This window comes from Lycorma delicatula, chromosome 10 (assembly GCF_047948215.1).
Source record: "Lycorma delicatula isolate Av1 chromosome 10, ASM4794821v1, whole genome shotgun sequence".
Lineage (NCBI taxonomy): Eukaryota > Metazoa > Arthropoda > Insecta > Hemiptera > Fulgoridae > Lycorma > Lycorma delicatula.
This window is the reverse complement of record NC_134464.1, coordinates 57882448-57905835: the sequence shown is the minus strand read 5'-3', so window position 1 is coordinate 57905835 and position 23388 is coordinate 57882448.

The following is a 23388-nucleotide window of genomic DNA, read 5'->3' as shown; positions in this document are numbered from 1 at the left end:
TAAAATTTCAAATTTTCGTTGAGACATCGTAAGAGCTGTTAACAGTGGTAATAATATAAGATTATAGTGATAAAATTTTAAGACAATCGACTTAGGGCGGGAATAATTAGGGCGGGTAATTAGTTTAAACGTTTTACAGTATTTGTTGTGTATTTTCAAAATGGATTACTGAAAATTCATGAACTTGGAAAAAATATACGTCTACATAAAATTTAACTTTTGTTAAATTTTGACAAAGACTAGAAAAGGGGGTTCGGTCGTACTGAAAATAATTGGTGTTTAGATTTTTCTTAATATTTCTACACCGGTTTAACAATTAACTACTAAATTAGGTCAAAGTCTTTCTCTGGAAGAGATCTTAATTACTCGTATATATAGATTCAAACCTTGAAACTTAGTCTGTCCTTTAGTGGGTTACCCTTATAGAACAGTCGTATATATTTATACTATGGCGGCAAAAAAGTTCGATTCAATATCATTATTTCGTTATTGATATTTTTTGCCAAAAAGGTTTTACACATATTCTGAAATAAAAGCCGAAACATAAATTGTATGAAGTAAACAATGCAACAGTCGGCGCTCTCTATTTAGTAAAATATCACCAGGTTGTTAAAAAAAAATCAAATAAAAATCGTTATCCATTTTGTATTTTATAATTGATTCGATTCGTTTTAAATACTAATTAATAAAGAGACATTGGTCTTTAAAAAATCCCCCATTATGGATTAAAGAAATTAAAGAAGACATGTAAGAATTAAATTTGACTTACGAAGATTTACTTAATAAATCCGAAAAATTAAAATTTGTTATTAAAGATCCGAATACCAACTTTAAAGTAAGAACTTTTAATTATACATAAAGGGTTTATTCAGAAGAGGATCGTAAAGCAAGATCATTAAGAATGACTAAATATTGGGAGAAAGTAAAAGCTAAGAACTTAAAGGCCAAAAGATCAGCAAAAAAGACTTGAATTATTCTGAGTAAAGTGGTCCTTTGCGGCCTTAAAAGTACAAAAAAAAGAGACATTAATATTTAAAAACCGTACATCATATTTGAATAAAAATCTGACAATAGTGAAGCCAGAAAAGTTGAAAAATTCACCGAATTTTTTATTTTTTATAACAATTTTAAGTATAGATATATATTTTATGTAAATATTCAGAAGAAAAACTGTAAATAATTTACCAAGAAATTATTCTTACCGGTTCAAATAACTGACCCGACGTGAGTTCAGTTTACTTACAAACTGATATTTTGTTTTAAAATTTAAAATGATAAGATTTTATTTAATATTCTTTGACTTATTTATTTAAAATTATATGATCGGTGATTTGATATAATGACATATTATTATACGGATATAGCTAATGTTACGTTATAGATTATCTAGTTACCTCTAAATCGGTTACGTTATAACTGCACATTGTTTCATTTAAATTGTTTCAAAATGTAATTTAAATAATCTGGAATTAGTTTTAAAATGTTAACTGAAAATAATAAATACGTTAGTTTTCAATTTTCAACTAACCACGCCTACCACCTATCTACGGAATACCTCGTGGAATGTCGTTAAAAATGAATGTGGTCTCATTTTCACTATAGACGACATAAGTTTTGATTAATTTTATTTTTTTATTTTTTATTTATTTATTTATAAATCGTAAAATGTAGTTTTTAACCTTTTTATGTAATTTTTATATTTTATGGGGTAATTAAAAATACAAGAATTAATAATCGAAGTTTTTATTCTATAATTTCATGTAATCCTCCGTAATATCAATATTTTATATAATCAAGGTTTCTATAGGTTTATATTAATTCTAATAGTACAGACCTAACTGAATTTATTTTAAGATAACTTAATTTTTATTACATTATTTAAAAAAAAAAAAAACTGTAGCAGAAATACATTACGAGTAAGTAGTACGTTTAAAAGTTGTTATATAAAATATACGTAAACCTTTAAGATGGAAAATCTTTCTTAAACCGGTAGAACATAGAAAAGAAAAATATACAACAGAGTTATTGATTTATTCTTTAAACCGGCTAATAAATACAAAGCTGCGATGGTAAAAAAGATAATGAAGAAAACACAGAAACAGAAACAAAAAAAAAATTAATTAGACATCTTAAAGAAAAGTAATTAAATCTTTTCAAGTTTTCCTGACTAAAAAAAAAGTTTAGACTCTGTTCAGTAATAGTAAAGTTTTGTTCACTGTTTTTGCTTTTCCATCACTCTTCCTCTCGTTTCCCTCTCGTACTCTTTTTGTTTTACTCTCCCTCGTATTTCCTCTTTCTCACACACTAGAACTCATCTCTCTTAAACTTTTTGTATTCCGCTTCGGTTCGATATCTTATTTCAATGTCGGATAGAGACCGATTAGCAATAAAGTTACTAACAGGGAACCACGACTAGCGATTGTAATTTGCACGTGATACGATATACGAATCGTTTAAATTCGCATACACTTCTGGGCGCATTCTACTTCGCAGTCCGATTAGAATTTTCAATACTGAATTAACTAAAAGTGAGCCCGATTACGTATATATTTAAATCAAACTAAACAGACATTTCTGGTAAAAAATTATTATTTAAAAATCTCCTACCTTTTTGTCACATTCTGTTGGTAAAATAGGTTAGTTAAATTTTAATACTCTTCATTTTAATTTTATTATAAAAATGGTTCTCTATTTTTTTCTCCCTTAAAAAAAAAGGGAACCACCTATTTTTTGGTAGGAATAATAAAGGGGAAGGGAAAATCAAAAGTTTAAATAAAAAGGGTAGAGTTATTACAGATATTTTAAAGGGCACTGAAAAACGAAAATATTTGTTGTAAAAAACAAATCGATTACGAAAACCCTAATTAAAATGGCCTTCAGGTCATCTAATCTAACTTCAAACGTCACTTACGTATTGTATACTTTAAGAAGTGGCCTCATATAGTCAGTCCACTTCTTGATAGATAGGAAGTATTTAGCATTTGCTAAATTACATTTTTCTGTGTTTAATGTATTTAAACGCATGTAAAACTCATGGATTTGTTTTAATAATAATAGGACTAAAAATGTTTAATGAATTTTTAAACGTACAGTATATCTTTGGGAGATTAATTTACCATTACGTTAAGAATTGAAAAGGTCCATTCTTCTTAAGATTGAATGCAATCGAGCAAGTCGTTCCTTGTTCCTGGTCAATCGCCTTGACAATACCGATGATTTCACTCGTAATGTTCTGTTTGAAATCATCTTATTTCTGTAAATCTGAAAGCGTGTAGCGTATACTCTTGATATCAGAAAACCCAAACGAAAAAATTTGGTGGTAATAAAACGGGTAATCTAGATGGTCAAAAGTTACTAGAGATGATATGAACGTTAAAGAAGTATTTCTTTAAATACAAAGAAGTATTCGATAAAGAACGTTCGATCAAAGCCGCGGACTCTCATAGTGCTCCGTCCCGTTGAAATTGCTAAATTTCTTCAAGCTATTCAACGGATATAATGAAAATGCGTTGGCATTCACAGTTCTTACGAAAAAAGATTTAAATGGACTATTCTCTTTGCTGATGTTACACACCGAACTCCGACTTTTAGTGGATGGGTGGAATCTTCATAAATGATATATGAATATTTCGCAGTCCAAATGCGTTCGTTCTGTGAATTGAAATAATCTGACAAGAGAACTACGCATCATTTGTGAACCAAGTAACGGATAGTATATCCGGATTTGCAACATCTCCTAACGACCATCATCTGGAACCTAACGACAGTACTGCATTTTTCAGCTTTGTCGGGTTCCAGCAATTCATGAACATCGGTACGGTTTTCGACATTTTTGGCGCATCGAGTAGGAGTATTCGGCTTTCCTGAGACAGATGCCCTAATAATTTAATGTGTTTTTACAGAAATCTAACCTGAACGTCGGCAATAAACTGCTCCGGCAGTTTAGCCAAACAATTTTTTCCTGTTTCACTTAGAAAATGAACAGTTGTTTTCGGCTTTCTAACCAGCGTCAGTATTGTGATTCTGCCTGGACTAACACCAGATTCTATTTGTTACGTTCTTTGCATCACCACGACTGAATTTGTTAATCAGTAATGTCTTACAATGAACAGACATTGGCTCTAGTATTATCTTATTTTACCTTTAATTACAATAATGATACTTTATAGAAATAATAACAACACGGTTATAAATAATAATCAGCAAACACTTGTTATATGCTCCCCATCTAACCGCACATAATTGAAACGATTAATTAATCTAAATTAATTTTTTTAAAAATCATGAGTTTTATATGAACATTCTGGCTTGTGTTTGTGTGTGTGTGTGTATATATATATACACATACACACACACACACACACACACATATATATATATATATATATATATATATATATATGTGTTTGTGTTATTGAAAACTGAGAAAGATTTAGAATTCACATGAAGACAGAATTTTATGATTCAACAGAATAGAATAAATTCACAAAGTTATTTCAGTTTGATTTAATTTTCTAAGCATTTGGCACCGTTGGTATAAATTAAAGTTCCACACAGTTTTAAAATATATTTCCAAGTACTTTCGGAGTTGCTATACTTCATCATCAGGGATTTATTATAAGACGTTAATTCAAAATTCATATGTATAATTATCGGTCGTCAAGAAATAAAAAATAATTTATACGTAAATAAGACTGTAAGATCATGTTCGTAAGATGTGTACTACTATTATCTATAGATAATACCGACTGTTTTGAACGTAACAATTTTAATTTAAATATAATTATACAAAAGAATTTTGAATTAATATCTTATAAGAAATCCCTGATGATGAAGTATAGGACCTCCGAAAGTACTGGGAAATATATTTTTAAATTGTTGGTAAGTGGAAGTTTATACAATTATTTCAGTTTTGTTTGTAAATTTATTTCAGTTGAATAAACAATCTTTTATTTACTCGTACTGTATTCAATTTAAATTGTTAATAGTAACGTAATAATTCAATGCAATTACATCATAGTGTAATTGCCACACAGAAAGGGAAGGAATGTCATTTTTGGAAGATGATGTGTTGATGGGGTAGGGTTGTGGTTACCGTTAAAATGATAAATGGAGGGGATTTACAAAAAATATCTAATAGATCTACATTACTTCTCTCCCCTTTCTTTAACTATAATAATGTGAGCTGTTGTATGTCTTTACCTGCTAGAATTAGATATCAACCAAATTAAAGGCATCGGAGTTCGTGTTTTCCACGGTAGTGTAAACGCTACTACTATAACTTTGATAAGTGTATCAGTTGCAAAAATTGACGAAATAAATTTTAATTTAATGACAAATAATATATTTTAGTATGTAGGTCGGATGCGCCTACCCATTTTAGTAATATATGAAAAGTGGGCGGTGAGACACGCAAGTGAGTGGTGTAGGGCACTGCGCTAATTCCGCTCACTCAGTTAGGTAACCTCTAGAAGCTAATTACGATATTGGTCGCTAAACCGTTTTGAGGAACAGTAGCCGTTTATGGTACGAACATTCGGTCTTATGCTTTAGGGCGACCTAATGGGGTGGTGGTGGTGGTGGTGGTGGGAGAAATGCCAGCCAGATAAACTAAATCAGTTGCAATAATATAATTATTTTTACGATTCCAATTAAAATTTTAATAAAAGGATAGAATAAATTGGAAGAATATTTTGTAATGTATCTTCATAAATAACTATAAATTGAGAAAATAAATGTATATTTTTTATAAAGTGTGTATCAGTTTTTTTTTGTTGAGAAAATTAATTATTATATCGGGTTATTTATTGCTTTCGTATTGATAACACTGGTCGCTTCATTTTCCTTTACAGCAGTGATGATCGGTGTTTACTAATTCATTTCTTCTGAACAGAAGGTCTACATCCAAAAAAATTACAATGAAATTGTAAACCGTACGGTAAGTGTCTCGTAGATATCATTTCTTCCGCTCAAAAAACAAAAATTTCTGTAATATAAATAAAACTGTTTTTAAGAAAACGATACTGATATTAAAAAAGTAAGACAATACATTTCTATTATAAAAATCTGTTATTAATTTAGAATTCCCTTTAAGTACATGTTAAATATATATAATAGATAATTAATATACAATAGCAGATAATAAACAATGTTTAAGCGTTCCATATAAAAAGAAAAAAAAGAAAAAATGTTACAAATCTTTTACCGGCCCGATTTCATTTATTAAACAACAAATAATCATAAGAATTTTATTATTTCTGTAAATGTGATATGTATTATTCGTTGTTTAATAAACGAAATCCGGCCGGTAAGAGTTTTGTAACAAATTTTTTTTTTCCTTATATGGAATGCTTAAACATTGTTAATTATCTATTACTTTTATTTAACATGTATTTTTTTTTAAACAAAATTCTAAATTAATAACAGATTTTGATAATAGAAATGTAGTGTCTTACCTTTATTGATATCAGCATCCGTTTGTTAAAAACAGTTTTATTTATATTACAGAGATTTTTGTTTTTTGAGCGTAAAGATGATATCTACGAGACTCTTACCGTACGGTTTACCACTTCATTGTAATTTTTTTGACATCACTGCCCTTTTGTAAGTTATTCTTTTATTTTTTTTAATGTATTATTGATTCTTATCTTATGGATTTATTATTAAACTTTATTGTATTTCTAGAACAAGCAAATTGAATTTCACGGTCAATTTTTTTTGTTGGTAGACATCATTCATTTCATACCATATTTTTCCTATTTTAATAAAACTACTATAATGACCTTTAGAAATCGAAGATCGGTGATGTAATACTGCACTTATTACATTGTGTTACCCTCAATTTTTACCGTATTATTCGATTTTACCAATCGAAATTATTTCTGTTTTATTTATTTCTTTTTTAATAAAACTAGTATAATCTTTTGTAAATTAATAGTTGGTACTTTTTTTTAAAGAACTGATGATAATTAAAAAAATTGTTTCATCTTCAGTGCTTACATTTACATAACAGCATTTACTATTAAAATAAGCTATAGTATATTTTCTTTCGAATTTTATTATTTCAAGTACATTATCAAGTTTTCGTACGCTACCTAGTATTATCAAGTACTGCTATCTGGCGGTGTGATTCGTAAAGGTACATTAAAAAAATTAATAAAATGACATTTTAGAGTCCCAGGGTTCATCAAATGGAAAAAAAAGTTGTTTAATAAAATTCAAGGTAGTTTTGAAAGTATTCTTTATTATAAATGTAATTTAACGAAAATATAATGTTTTCACACTTATTTTATTTTCCCCATTTTCATTTCACTGTTAGGTTAGATCATGTTTAGAACTGTAAACGTAGTTCGTTGACTTCGTTGCCTCTTACCGACGAAGTTCTAAAGAACTCCATGAAAGTGTTTAAGTGTTTATCAAAGAATACCATACGGGAACTGTATTTTGCCATAACTGACTGCCAAAGAATGGCTCGGAAAAAAACAGTAGTATTAGCTTGTGTATGAGTTCAAGGAACCTGAGTCCGATCGACGGTCACAATAACATTGAGGGATTATTTAGCACGGAATAATTAGACGGGTGAGTGATTTTTTGGTGAAGCTGTACACTGTATGGAAATTATTAACGGTTTTTCATACAAAAATATAAATAAGGAACCTGGGTTTAACGAAGTTTGGTTAAAATGGGTAAAAACGTATGATATGCTGAAAATTTGTAATTCATTTATTTTATTTAATTAATTTTTTTTTTAATTTTATTTTTAATTATTTTTAAATTAATTTAATTTAGTTAATTTAATTGAATTTTTTATTTTTATTTATTTAATTTCATTTCATTTGTAATACAAATCTTGTATTGAAATAGCAAAATATCTTCCATTGGAAGATCGTTTTGATCTGTGCACTAAATAAAATTATTTGAAGTATTCTCAACCAGAATTTTCCAATACTAAATTTTTTCCATCAGTATAGTCGATAATAATATTCTTATACTAATTCACCTAAAACTCGTTTAATAAATTCTTAATCGATCAAATTTTCGTTGCATATTTCACCTTCATTTGTTTCATTTGCATAAATTTGAAGTACATATATATGTACTTCAAATTTATATTTTCCTTACAAGCATTACGGAATAAATATGAGGAACAGCTAAGAATTCCATAAACTGCTCAGCTGCTGCAGTCAAATAATTTATTATACCGGTGTCGGTATGTTTAAAATATTTTGAATATGAACATGGCACCCGCTTTAAATTTTATTTTACTTTTCTTTTTTTTACTTCCTGATAATAATTCTGTATTACTATATAATAATGCGATCAGATTAACCATAATATTTTAGAGGGTTTTTCAATAATTGTACAAAAAATAGAAAAAAATCATTTTTTTGAAACGTGTTGCTTCTCGGTTTAGTGTGTGGATTAACGAGTGGTTCGGATTATCACGAAAGTATTCTATTAAATATTCTTCTTCGTTAGAATCGAATGTAACCTATTAATTTGTCCTTTTACACAGTTTTCACCAGATTCTTTTTACGACTGAGACTTATTATGCACTTGAGGTAGAGAATACCTCGGTAAGCACCTAGTCGTTTAATATTGTGAGGTACTGAGTAACTTTGTAGGCACCTGAGTTTAATAATAATTGAATTTCATACATAATAAACGGGGGTTTAATAAAAATCTATAGATATAACTTTATACCACCAAACCGTCTTGAACATCTGTAAAAAAAAAATCTGGATCGCTACGTTAACGAAAGTGATTTTTTTTTTATATTCACACCGAAAACGAAGCAAAGGTTCTGTATTAGGAGTCATAGAATAGTCTCCGTAAAACTGTAATAGTTCACCGTAGAATAGCCAGTGAATAGTCAATGTAATAGTCGCTCACAATTACCCACCGAAAATGTTCAAAACTTCTTAATCAATGGAAAAATTTATAGTTAAAATGTTTGAGATTTGAAAGTTTCATTTAAAGAACATCATATAAAGAAAACTCAGTAATAAATTGCCCTTACGATTGCTGCTTAATAACCTGAAGCCTGCAGTTTAAAAACGATTTGATATCTATAAACGATGTTATTGTGTCTGCTCGCATTAAAGTTCGTCCGCGTACTGTAGACCTACCCTGGTGTTGAAATGCTACAGAAAATAAAGTTTGTGATCATACTGTAAACTGGAAAAATTTCAGTTTTAGGTGAAAAGAGGATCGAATTATTCATCGTACAACCCAGATTTCGCCTGTTCAGATTGCAATTTATTTGGTCTATTTAAAAGGTCATTAAGAGGAGGTCGAGTTATCCAGGATCAAGAACTGAAGAATCATGCGAGGCTTGCTTTTCAGCTAGCGTTTTCTTCTGAAAGCATAAGAATTCTTGGCATAAAGATGTAATATATAAACATATGAAATTTATAAACAAAGGGACTAGATTGGAAAATAATGTTATTGTAAGCACATAAGCTTTTAACTTTTTAGTTGTCCTCTTACACAATACACACACACACACACACACACACACACACACACACACACACACACACACACACACACACACACACACACACACACACACACACACACACACACACACACACACACACACACACACACACACACACACACGCACGCACGCGCGCGCGCGCGCGCGCGCGCACACACACACACAGAGAGAGAGAGAGAGAGAGAGAGAGAGAGAGAGAGAGAGAGAGAGAGAGAGAGAGAGAGAGAGAGAGAGACGCCATTTTGTAATTTACATAAGTATGTAAATCCAAATTTTTCGGTAAATGTAAAATTTTATTACCAAGACGTTTATTAAATATTAATAAATAAATAAATAATAAATTTTATAAAATTCTTTTTGATATAAATTTTTTTATAAAAATAACAAAATGGCGGATAGGAGAACGAAAAAGAAATTGCCATTTTTCCTAAAGATATTTTTTGTTTAGTTTTACAAGTACAATCCGAAAAAGTATACCCTGCTTACCATTATAGAAACACTTATGTACTACTATATAATAAAAATAATAAAGGCTTGATAAAGCCTCGCATTGTAGGCGAAACGTTGTGTTATTGTTTTGTATTTTATTTCATTTTAAGTAATTACACCATTATATTGTAAAATGGTTGTTTTTTTACCTGAAGAATTATAATAAGGAAATTTGTATCTGGGTATATTATCTGCATATTTATATTTATTTCTACTATTTGCGTAGTGACTTAATTAGATCTGAATATTCTGGGTTCTTGTTTTATATACATATGTATATGTATATATAATTTTTGTAAAAGTTTATGTACGTCCTCTTGTATGCATAATTATTTACGCTGATAAAATAATGCTCATAAAAGCTCGCGAATTATATATATATATATATATATATATATATATATATATATATATATATATCATTCGCAAGCTTTTATGTATATCATTTAGAAGAAGCCGGAATAAAACAATATTACAATACTTAAAAAGACACTATATTGTTATAAAATCTAGTATAACCGTAAAAATTTACCACTTCTCTTAAGAGAGATATAAACGCAAAGAATATTTAACGTTCAAAAAATATGAAGGAGTACGGTTAACACGACGGTGAGGAAATAGGGAGAGGTGGCAAGAGAATTAGAATGAGTGAAGCTATGTTCCATTTACCGGAAACAATCGGTACGTTTCTTCCATCTGTAAAATGGACAATGCATTTAAAAAAAACAAAAAAAAACTGTTTTCATTTAATGGTTTGTTTCCCTGCGGTATCATGAACTAATGATAAATGCAATATAAAAAGTAACGTTAAAAAAACAACAAAAAAGTGCAATATGAATATGCATATGTATCCAATAGTAAAAATTAATTGTTTGCTTGGTTGTTTTTTTTTTTTTTAGTTAAACATTTTTCACAGACTTTTAAAACTACAAATTATAAACTATATATTTATTTATTAATATAGAATTTATATTTCCATGAAAATGTGCTTTTTAATAATTAAAAATGTAAAATATTCTTCATGTTGTAAAAGATTGTTCTTTTGAAAACAAAATATAATGGAAAACATTTAACAGATGCAAAGGTAATGTTTTTTTTACTATATTCTTCATTAATAATATTTTATTTTCTCAACATTAAATTAAAAAATCAGTCTATACAAAAATATATATATGAGGTATGATAAATTCGGATGAAACCTGGGTGTGCGAACTTGCCTCTAGTTAAGTTGAGCACCTCCGTAGTGCGAGCGGTAGCGTCTCTGCCTTTCATCAAGAGGACCCGGGTTCGAATCCCGGTCAGATGTAGCATTTTTACACTCTTCGAAATTGTTATTTCATCTCATAGCCCCTCTGAAGCGATACCTAACGGTGGTCTAGGAGGCTAAAAAAAAAAAAAATTGTACATTTATTTATTTATTCATGAAATAAATATACAAACGTTCTACCTTAACATTTAGCTGGTTATTATGTAGATTTCATAAGAAAGCTACTTATTGTAACGAGTACCATGATTCGACTACCGGAAAATTTCGACATATCTTCGCGTTTCACATCCTCCAGACCCCAAAACCACCGTCAGTTCAAAATGTTATATATAATTCACTTTCTTGTGGACATGATAACTGGCGTAATTTTCTGCCAATCACTTTCAAATTTATACATAAAATATAACGACTCAAAATCTAGATCGCGTTCGTTAATGGGCAAAATCGGACCATGGAGATGGAAATGATATAGCTTTTTCGAAAAAAACAAAATATCGCTATAACGTTCCCATTAAGTAAAATACTGAATTCGTTTACTGTTCTTTGGATTAGGGCCTAAAACTTATCTAAGTAAAATTTTTTGGTATCACCGACCATTGGCACAGGGGGTGGAAAAAATGGGGTTTCGAAGACAAAAAAAATCATACCTCCCTTAATATGCACGGTTCGAATCTTTTTAAAGTGGTCGTTAGTCCTCTAAACATTACCTAAAACTTTTGTATGAGATAATTTTTGATATGACGGCAAGGGATGACCAAAATATTGCTGGAATTGTAAGAAGATGGGGCTTGTCGTATGCTAAATATGTGAAACGTTCTTTCACATGCAATCATTGTTGTATTGAGTAAATTTGAAGTTTTTCTTAACTTTAAGATGTAAATCTTTTTTATCCCCTACTTAGCACCGGTGAAATCTACACCCGCCTTCCGGCGTGCCGAAAGGAAATTTTTTAAAAATTTTGTTATTTAATTGTAGACACATTACACGATAATCTAAGTTGTATGTTCGTATAAGTTAACGTTTTATGAATATTACTTCTAAATTCTTAAATTATTATATTAAGTGTTTTTAAGTCGACTGAAAAAGTATATTTTAACTAACCGGACAATACGTTCTTGATATAAACAATAACAGTTAAGAAGAAGAAGCAATTTAAGTATAACAAACTGATTAGAGAAGAAGAAATAACACATACAATTCCACGACCAAACAATGGTGTTAAATTATACAGAAATTTAATGAAATTCGATAGAAAAAGTATAACAGTTACATTTTAAGGACAGAATAATATTCCAGACGGTCCTGGGTAAATTGAATTCCTACAACCGATAGTTCCGCAACGCGTGGGATGTTTTTCCAGTGAATGTCTCGGGAAATGATGGAGTGAGATTTCAATACCGAAGTAATATTTAATAAACCAATATCCATAAATTAACTCAATTTTAAAATGTCGGGTAGATTTTTCCTTTATATATATATATATATATATAAATACGATTATGAATCTTTGGTTAAAAATAAATAATTATTCTTTCTTAAAAAATAATAATAATCGGATAATTCAACACAAATTTACTGCTTACGAGAAAGGACTTTATTATGCTTCAGTTGCCATTTTTATATTTTTTCGTTTTACACTCCCCACTTTTTTCGTATAAAAATTACTTAATTTAGCATGTTGTATAATAATTGATGAATAAAACATTAGAGAAATACCGTAGTAAACCTATAAATCAATAAAATAACCCGATAATATATTAGAGAAAACACACTAACATTCTGTTTTACGCCGGTCGTTTTAAACGATCTCCGAATTATCGTATTATTGCATTATTGCTTATAATTATAAATAATCAACCAAACTTAACGTAAGTTCGCTCACTCACTAACCTTGATTAACTAACAGTAAGATTTAGATGATTTAAATAATAAATAACTGCAATAATTACTAAATTTATTTTTTAAATAATCAAAAAATTACTGTTAATTAGTCAAGGTTAGCGAGAAAAGCGAGTGTAGGTTAAGTTTGGTGAGATTATATTTATAATTTCTCTGCAAATGCCTCCAAATACTGGTTTGGAGAAATTCTGTCTCTATTGTTCTTTCCTTTTGAAAATGAGGACTAGTCTATTTCTACCGTCTTGCCTGGACCGCCTACCTTTTTTTGGGGGGTTTTTAAATAAATAATCAGCACACACACCTCTTGAATAAACTCTATACTTTTATTCTCCGATTTACCAGCAACTCGCCGATCAGGTCTAGCCGCTCGCCGATTAAAGCTTGCCCAAAGCCAGAAAAATTTATCATAAATTATTTTACCGTAAAATATTAATAGTAAGTAGTTGTTACTAAAGATTCAAAGGTAATAATTTTACATTCGGTATACAGGTTTCATTTAAATCATAATTTCGTGTATTTACTTTACACCATATCGATTACAAATAAGTACTAAATATTTCTTTGATTGTTTTTCATAATACAGGAGTCGTCTCCAAATCTTATTTAATTTTAAGACAAAAGTATAAGGATCGATTATTAATACGAATTTAATAAATTACGGCAACTCATAGATATATTTTTAATAGTTTAACTTAGAAAAGTTAAATTCGGTAAATACTTCTACCTCGAAACGTTCTATTTTTCGATAGGAGATCGCTACACCTCCGAATATCAGGGGAGGAAACCTTAAAATTTTAAATGTAAAGAGTTGAATTGTAACTATTACTTTAAAGAGTAATGAAAAGCAAACAATTTGAAATAAAAAACTGCAGATTACACAACCTTACCGAATCGGTGGTCATTTAATATTATTCACGGCTAGTTTTAAAAGTAGCTTACAGAACACCTTATGTAGTGTTATCGTAGTTAAAAATAACTATTTTTGAAGTACTACATTTTAAATTTGATTTTTTCGTTTTTCACTGTTGAGCAGTTACTTAAGAATTAGTACAGACCGATTCTCAACCAACTTGTGCTTTAACGCTAATATATTTTTTGCCCTTAAACATAATGAGTTACAACCCCCACCCTTTTTATTTTAAATAATTAAGCTTCCTCTCCCGGGGGCACCCTGTTGCTTGAGCGTGGTAATCTCATACCGAAAATATAGCATTTCAAGGTAGGCGCATTTGCCAAATTTTATTTTTCCATGTTTAATTGTTGAAAAATTATTCAAAAGTTGCAATAGAATGTTAACACTCTACATACTTTCTCATTACTATAATCTTATATTTTAAAATAAAAAGGAGACCTGAGTTAACTCGACAGAATTGTCGAAAATGAAAGAGTAGTAAACGATTCGGCCTTCAAGTTACATATCTGTTAGATAAATCAAGGGCGTACTGGCTCTACAGATCTCGGTATCCTACACAGGATCGGACCTATACCAAACAGATTCGAAAAGGGGGTATAAAAAATAAAACGATCATTTAAAGGGACAGCTCGGATAAGAAACGTACCTAAAATGCGATATACGAGTAAATAAGCTCACACAAAAGAAATCTTCAGTCAGTAATCATAATTTTTGCGCGTAATCCTTCTGGATGTCGAGTAATTATTACCTTTTTTCGGAGCAACACAATATCGAAACAACGATTTTAAGTCGACCAATAAATTGTTTTCCACCGATAAAAAACCCACTATTAGTCGAGAAATTAATTTGGTATCCGAGACAAAATATAGATCTCTTAAAAAAATATTCTCGCTCATTCTTGTTTTTGTATAAAAATTCGTATTTTTTATGGATAATTCCCTAATTATCCAGATGAAATTTAAACATTTTAATCAGACCACCGATGTAGATACTTGTAATAATTATTATTGTTTGTAATCTAATAGCGTTAAACTTTTAAGCGTATAATTATAATGTAAACATACATGTTGATATTAGGGGCTTCTAAAATTACTTTAGTAGTGTTTGAAAAGTGTTATTTAAAATGATGTATGGATGTTTAAAGCACTACATATATTACAATTTAATAATAGCTAATAATTACGTATGTATTAAGCATGAATCTATATTTTAAAAACGTAGAAAATGTAACGGCGCCAGTATAATCATCATACAACTGCTAATTTTTGGAAGTTTGGTTATATCATTGTTTAAGATTTTAAAAGTGGTATAATTAAAACCAAAATAAGGGTCTTTTGCCATATTCCCCGTTTTAAAAATATTTTCTACGGTATTAAACGATTATTATCGACTATTAATTCAGTTTTTATTTTTTATCACCTTACGTAATTACCTACACGAAAAGTTTTAGATTTTTCAATTATTTTAATTATAACTGACGATTATACGACTTGCGGCTTTTAAAGTATTTAAGCTCTCGAGAATATTTTTTAAATATTTCGATACGACACCGGAGTAATAAATTAATAACGTTTTTCTTTTCTGCTACTTATTAGATTTAAAAATTTTCCTCGTTTTTCACATCGATGTCCTTATTTTTCTCCCTAATGATAATGAATTTTAGATGTATATCTGGTTACGAAGGGTCGATCTTACTTTTTCCTGTTTAGCCTCCGGGAATTACCGTTCCGGTATTACTTCAGAGGATGAATGAGGATGATATGTATGAGTGTAGTTTTGTTCAATCCCAGTTCGACCATTCCTGAGATGTGTAGTTTTTTCTTTTTTTTTGGGGGGGACGGAGGTGGAAATGTATTTACGCACGAAGTTTCGGACTCCTGCTGGTGGTCTAATCCAACCGCCATCAACAGACTACCGACTACAACTACCCCCTTTGGAGTAACCCTACGCATCCCTGAATCACCTCGAGGCATTACTTCGAGATGTGTAGGCCCCCTTACAAACTACGACTTACGAACACGTAGATATATCGCGACTTCAATAGCAGTCTGCGACCCAACATTTCTATTACCGTCAACCTTATTGGTAATTATGAATAAAACCTTGCCTCCTCCTCGGTTTTCTTTTTCACTACTGCCCTGATTAACGTGGCCACGACAGCCCAGGACGTCTTACTTCTTAACATTATCTCTCCGATACTGTCCGGGAAGATGGGACCCACTTCTTGGACTACCAGAAGCTCCCATCTAGGGCACGTAAAAAATGTGTGCTCGGCAGAATCGACTGCTGCCTTGCAATACACGCACTCACGGGTGTCTGACTCCTCCCCCTCTCAAACAGATAGGAGTTAAAACACCCGTGTCCACTAAAGAACTGGGTGAGATAGAAGTCTAACTCGCCCAACCCTCTATCCACCCAGTTTTGGACGCTAGGCAGCAGTCTTCTTGTCCATCGCCCTTTTTGGGAATCCTCCCATCTACTCTCCCAGCAAACCAACAGATCTCGCCTAGTCTCGTTACGGTTCTTGCCCCCCTTCCTCTCATTTCACTCCTTGGGTAGCAGGTCAAGAGGAGGAAGCCCGGCAAGGACCATAGCTGCCTCAAACGAAACGGTACGGTAGGCCGAGACCACACGTATCGCCATTCTTCTTCGTATCCGCTCCAGGTTATCCCGGCCTCTGGCAATGCACAGCCCCGCCTCCCACATCGCAACGCCATACAGCATTATAGAATCTACCACCGATGCCAGCAGACGTCTCTTCGACTGACGTGGCCCTCCGATGTTTGCCATAATGTGGCACAATGCCGTAGCTGTTCTTTCAGCCTTGCCGGCGATTTCCCTGATGTGTACCTTGTACGTCAGTCTCTTACCTCTTGAGATGTGTAGTTAATTGAAACCCAACCACCAAAGAAAACCGGTATCCAAGATGTAGTATTCAAATCCGTATAAAAGTAACTGCCTTTACTAGGACTTGAACACTGCAACTCTCGACTTCCACATCAGCTGATTTGGGAAGACGCGTTCACCACTAGACCAATCCGGTGAGTTCGAAGGGTAGATCTAAAAATAGTTTAAAATTATAAGAAAAATAATTCGTTTCCAGGAAAAACTTTATGTCACTGGTTTTATAAGGTGAGGTGTTGAAGTAAACAGCGTTGTCTTCTATACTGAGCGTCTAATTTTCTGGTTATAGAAACAAACATGATACGGTCTAAAAACTCGATCAAGTAAAATTGTCGGACAATCAAATTATTCAAAATTTTAGGATATATAATTAAAAAAAAAACTATTCAAAATAATTAGTATGCAAAATATTACTTTGTAATAACAGTTATCTCTATTACAAAACATATGAAATTAATAATTTTAATAATAATACGAGTGCAAAAAAATAATTTAGGAGTTTTAATTTGTAATAATATTTTTTGGTGTAGGCAATGTTGGTTGAAGGCTAGAAGCAAGGAGCAAAAAGGACAGATTGAGCTGCGCGCAAGATATAATTTCCTATCTTTCCGCATAACAGCGCCTCTGGAAGTATGAAGACACTTGAACAGAAAGCATTGTCGGGTTTGCATTTTGCTGAATGTGAATCTATAGTAAAAACTTCGGCGTACATTCAGTAGAAAGTTTAATCATGTTCCTCCAAGTGACAATAACGTTTATCGATAGAATAATCGGGTTAAAACGTCATGATGTCTGTGTAAAGGAAAGAATACGGGATTGCCGAGTGTCTGGAGAAAATGTTGTACGTGTCAAGGAGATTTTCCTGCGAAATTCTAAAGAAAATTGTTAAGAAGACAGGCCGCGAACTAGCCATGACGGTGTGGAATGTTTTTAGAAACCGCTTACATATGGGTCCGTACTGTTTACTGCTGTTACAGCTTTGAAGCTTACCGGCTACGGAAGAAGTGTTGTGGATGAGTTGTACAAAAATAGTTCTGCTATCTGGTTTGGAAACGCATTCTTTTTCAACAGATTGGAGTGCAGCCTATTAATTTGTGCTTTTACACCCTTTGCCTCGGTTTTTTTTTCATTATCGGGACGTATATAAAGCTGCTGAGGTAAAAGAGGTACCCTTGATTGATTTCTCTGAAAGTAATTATGTAAAATATACTGCCCTCCCTAGTGTACAGTTTGATGATGTAGAACATAATATTAATTGAATTTTGAAGGGTAAATAAAAGAAAATCAGTTTAGTAATCCTGATTTATGGGATAAGAAATTTAGTAGGAAGACCCCCTCCCTATACTATTACTTTTGAAAATGGTTTGGAAACGATTTATGCTTCGTATCACGTAGTAAATTTTATGGCAGATATCTACCATATTCATTTTTTCCTAATTTTTTTTTTGTCTTAATTAATATCGAAATTTATTTATGAGATCTGTTAATTTTACTAATACATACAGTTAGTAAATTCGTAAGCTTTTCTTACTGACTAAACATTTTTTTCCTATTTTTATTTACTACCTTATAAATTATTTAAAGTACATAATTTTGGGGAACGATTTAGATTATATATATTAAAAAACCTAAGTAAGGCTTCACTAAGCGAATTTCATCTAATTTTCTTAAAAGGAATTGAAGATATTACGTTTCTGAGATCGCTTATTCTTTCCATATAAATTATATTTTTAATATTAAAATATATTAAAGTTGACAAAAACTTTACACAGAAATGATTTTAAATTACTTAAAGAGAATTTAAGTGTTTTCATTATATAATTGAAGAATGATTAAGAAAGAAAGGGGTGTATAAGAGAAGAGTAGAGAGGGGTTGAAAATTCCTTTTATGCAAAAGCACTCCTTTCCCTTCAAACCCTATATATATATATATATATATATAGAACCACTCTTCCGTATTTCCTTAATAGAAGAAATTCTGACAAGACGCCGTGTGCGCGTTTGCCAACGACCTGTGCGCACTTTACCGAATAATCAACTTAGCCCCGACCAGACACTGTGTATATATTTTGAGTTCCATTCACTACATCGCTAAAGTCTAAAACAGGCTTTATCCAAGTACCGTCAGTTAAAAACCAATCTTCAACATGGTATGTTAATTTCGGAAGAGGTTCCCCATCTATCTATCTCTTTCTATTATTCCCGCTTCTGTGCGCACCGCAACTCCCGCCACATACAATTCCCATAGTTCCTTGGCATCTATCCTTCTTCACCTTCATCCCATTTTCATTTCCCTAACGCTCTTTATCTTTATTTTGCTACATTTTCTTGTTTTCTTTAGGGAACGATCTTGAGACGTATTAATTTATTTTTAACAAAGAGTTTTTTTATTCTATCAATCTAATGATTTGAAAAGAAGTTACTTGTAAAGAAATATAACAAATCAATATATCCTAATAATAAAATGTCTATTTATCTATTTACTTTTAATAAATTTTTTTGTATGTACTATTTGTCTCAGTTTTTCGTATGATTTTAATGGAAGCAAAGGATCTTTGATAAATAAAGATAGGTGAGTTACTTTCGTTGTGTTATGTTGTTTATTATACAGCCATTTCCAGTGATGAATAATATGTAGTTATCACTTTTAATGATAATATTTCATTTGAATCTCGACGAGTTGAGGAACGAAAGTATAATTAAGTAAGGAAACAGGGAAAATTTTTATTTCTCTAATTTTTTATTTCTTCTGGTTAACCTGAAATGGTTTATTTGTTATTCTTGATGATAGATATGATTTTAATGTGATATGATTTTAATGTGTAATTGTGTCTAATAACCCACTATCAACTGATCTTAAGGTTGGCAGAAAACATAAAACTGCTGATGTTCATATAAGCCTATTGAGGTCGCTCGTTATTTTTGGGAATATTTTCCCCTTTTTTGATTGGCGTGTGTCTCATTTGAGATCGCGTATAGTTTCTAAGTTGATAAATAAGATATGTATAACATCAGTAATGTATTTAAACTTAATTAATAAAAGGTCCGACAGGATGATCTCAAGAGTTTGGTGTGGATGAAAATTAATGTTAAAATTATTAATACGCTATTTTAAAGATTAATTTTTACTTTATTATTTACAATATTAACTTTATTTTGAAAATTAAAATTATTATCTTATACATTCACATAGCAGCCGTTCTCTAAAGCTTTTGATTGCTCGTTGGATGGTTTGTTGTGATATTGCTACTATATTTTACGGATAGAACCCTTTAGTTTGACAATTGAACACGGTAGACTAGTACAGCGTTTATCTTTGAGATAGTCCCAAAGAAAAAAATTGTAGACAGCAAGAAAAATTGCTTGTAGGTATCACCATGACGTAAAATCAGACTTTCGAAGTAGAGTTTTGATAGAACATTCATAAAAGCTCTTACCATATGGGCGGTGGCACCATCTTGTCTGATATCTAAATTCGATGAACCTTGGTCGTTGAAGTGACAAGGTCGTGAGCGATAACAATAAGCGAGGGAAGAATAGAAAAAGTAAAAAAATTACAGATATTTGGGGATTATGATGACTAAAAACTGAATGAAAACAATGGAAAAGGAAGGATAACGATGTCAAAGGAAGCATTCAGTAAGAATAAGAAATTATTATTTGGTAGAAGTCTGGACTTCGAGTTAAGGAAAGATTAGCCGAATTCTACGTATAGATTATCTTGTATGGAAGGACCAGTGGACAATAAGGAAGAGAGACAGAGAGAGAGAGCGAGAGAGAGAGAGAGAGAGAGAGAGAGAGAGAGAGAGAGAGAGAGAGAGAGAGAGAGAGAGAGAGAGAGAGACAAATGGATTGGTTTGGGGGTTAAGATGTGTGAACATTAAAAAGGATAGAAATAAGATAAACGGATAAAGTAAAGAATGAGAAAGTAAAGAACAGAATTAACGAAGAAAGAGCACTTATGCGGGAAGTACAAAAAAGAAAAGGGAACTTGTCGGGACATGTGGTAAAAGGAAGTGGAATCTTGAAAACTGTATCGGAAGTGCTAGTAGAAGGATTAAAAAGTCAGGAAGAATAAGAATGAAGTTAATAGATGAAGTGAAGATTGGAAATTACAAGGGAGTGAAGGAAAAGACTTGGTTCAGAAACGGATGGAGATAGGGGTGGCGTAAGAGAGCTTTTTTTTCTTGTTTAACCTCCAGGAATCACCGTTAGGTATTACTTCAGAGGATGATATGTATGAGTGTAAGTGAACAGTCTCAGGTCGACCATTTCTGAGATGTGTGGTTAATTGAAACCCAACCACAAAAGAAAACCAGTATGGATGATCTAGTATTCAAATCCGTATAAAAGTAACTTCCGTTACTAGGATTTGAACGTTGGAACTTTCCACTTCGAAATCAGCTGATTTGTGAAGACGCGTTGACCACTAGACCAACCCGGTGGGTGGCGTAAGGGAGCTGCCGCTAGGAAGAATACTAGAAGATGCTTAAATCGGCATCACAAACCCAAGTACCTTATTGAAGTGCATACAATTACGTCTCCATATCTACTGCGTAATAAAACTGAAAGAACTGCGCATTCTTAAACGAACCGTATACTCTAGGCGATTGACTGCATCGATAATATGTCACAGGTCAGTTAATAAATAATAATTTTTAGTGATAAAGCGTATATTCAGCTTAGCAGATATGTCAACGATTGGAATAACAAATAGTAGTCGAGAGATAACCTCCATTTTTAACTCGAAATACCGTTTCATTCGTCGATGGTTGAGAGGGTGGTATTCAATTTCGAACGGTAGTAAGGCGCATATTTTTTTATACAAACTTCAATATTCAGTTGTACCATGCAATTTATTGGATTTCTAGAAGCTAAAATCCACGATTAATAAACCATTGTAATCAAATAATAATAGAAAGTTATTATTAACTGAAACAAGATAGGGGAAAGTGCCACACGTCTCATGAGACTGTACCGTTATTGAAAAAAATAGTTTGGCGATCGCCTCATTTCAAAAGTACTGTGTATACGCCGATCACCTGGTTTATCACCAATGGATTTGTTTCTCTAGGGGTTCTGTGTACCGACAGAATCTACGTACTAAAGAAGATGAGAGATTAGAAGAAAGATTATGTCCATCAACCTACGCTCCTACGGAATTTCACAGGGTCAAGAGAGCTCTTACCTGCCTTGAAGGAGTGGATGGATATTATAACATCTTCTGTAAACAAGTACTGTAATTCAATATTAAATTTGATACTTGTATCTTGTTTTGTTTCTTTTTAAACACAGGATATCTGTAATGTTTGTGATGAAATAATCTTTTAGTAATAGTAACATTTTACCGGGCCTTTATAATATTGGTTTATTTATATTTAAATAGTTCCATAACGGTAACAGATATAATAAAGCTTATCTGATGAAAGGGATAGATCTAATCACAAAAAACAGTTTCCTTTGAATAGTATCTTAAAAAAATCAATGCTTTAAATCTACATCTAAAGAAAACTGGACGATTTATTAAACAAACGATTAATTGAAATCGAATTTAAGTTATCCAGTTAAATTAAGGATAGTAATTATTTCCTACCCCGACTAATGTTATCAGGAAAAGCCAATCATGATTATTTCGGTAATTTTGTTCCTAAATTTACTTACTTTGATTCACACAAATTTATTTGTTGTAATTTATCGAACAGGAAAGGTTTTGATTTAACCGAACATATTATATTTTGTCTGATTGTATCGTGCTTACGGGTAAACTTATTTTTTCGAATTTTAATAAACTTTGTTACAAGGTGGAACGACAATTCACATTGATGCTCAATGCTGCTCTAGCTTTTATAATTTGAAAGATAATGGTTTAACAAATGATTAGGATTAAATATTTTTTAAGTATATCTCAAGTCAAACGATAAATAAAATTCAAACGAATTCAATCGATAAATAAAATTTGATTTTAATATCTAATACGTATAGTGAGATAGAGGATCGTTAGTAGTTCCCAGTTAGCGCCTTATATATACATATATATATATATATATATATATACTGTATAATATAATATAGAGCACTGTATAATATAATATAGAGTATATATATATATATATATACTCTACTTCTTTCCAAAAATAAAGCACGGTGCGTCGGCTTGTTTGTTGTATGTGCTTATATTTCTATTTTGAACTAGCAGACCCGGCAATGATTCGCTATAGCTAGATTGGAGTATATGTATAGATTAAATGAACACAATTGAAAGTTTGATTAAACATTAACAAAATGAACATGACGAAACTTCACAAAATTTAACCTTTCCCTTTTTATCCGTTTTCCTCTTTTTCCATTTTCCCTTTTAACCTTCTTCTCTTTTAGCGTTTTCGATTTTTCCCTATTTCCCATTTCCAATTCTTT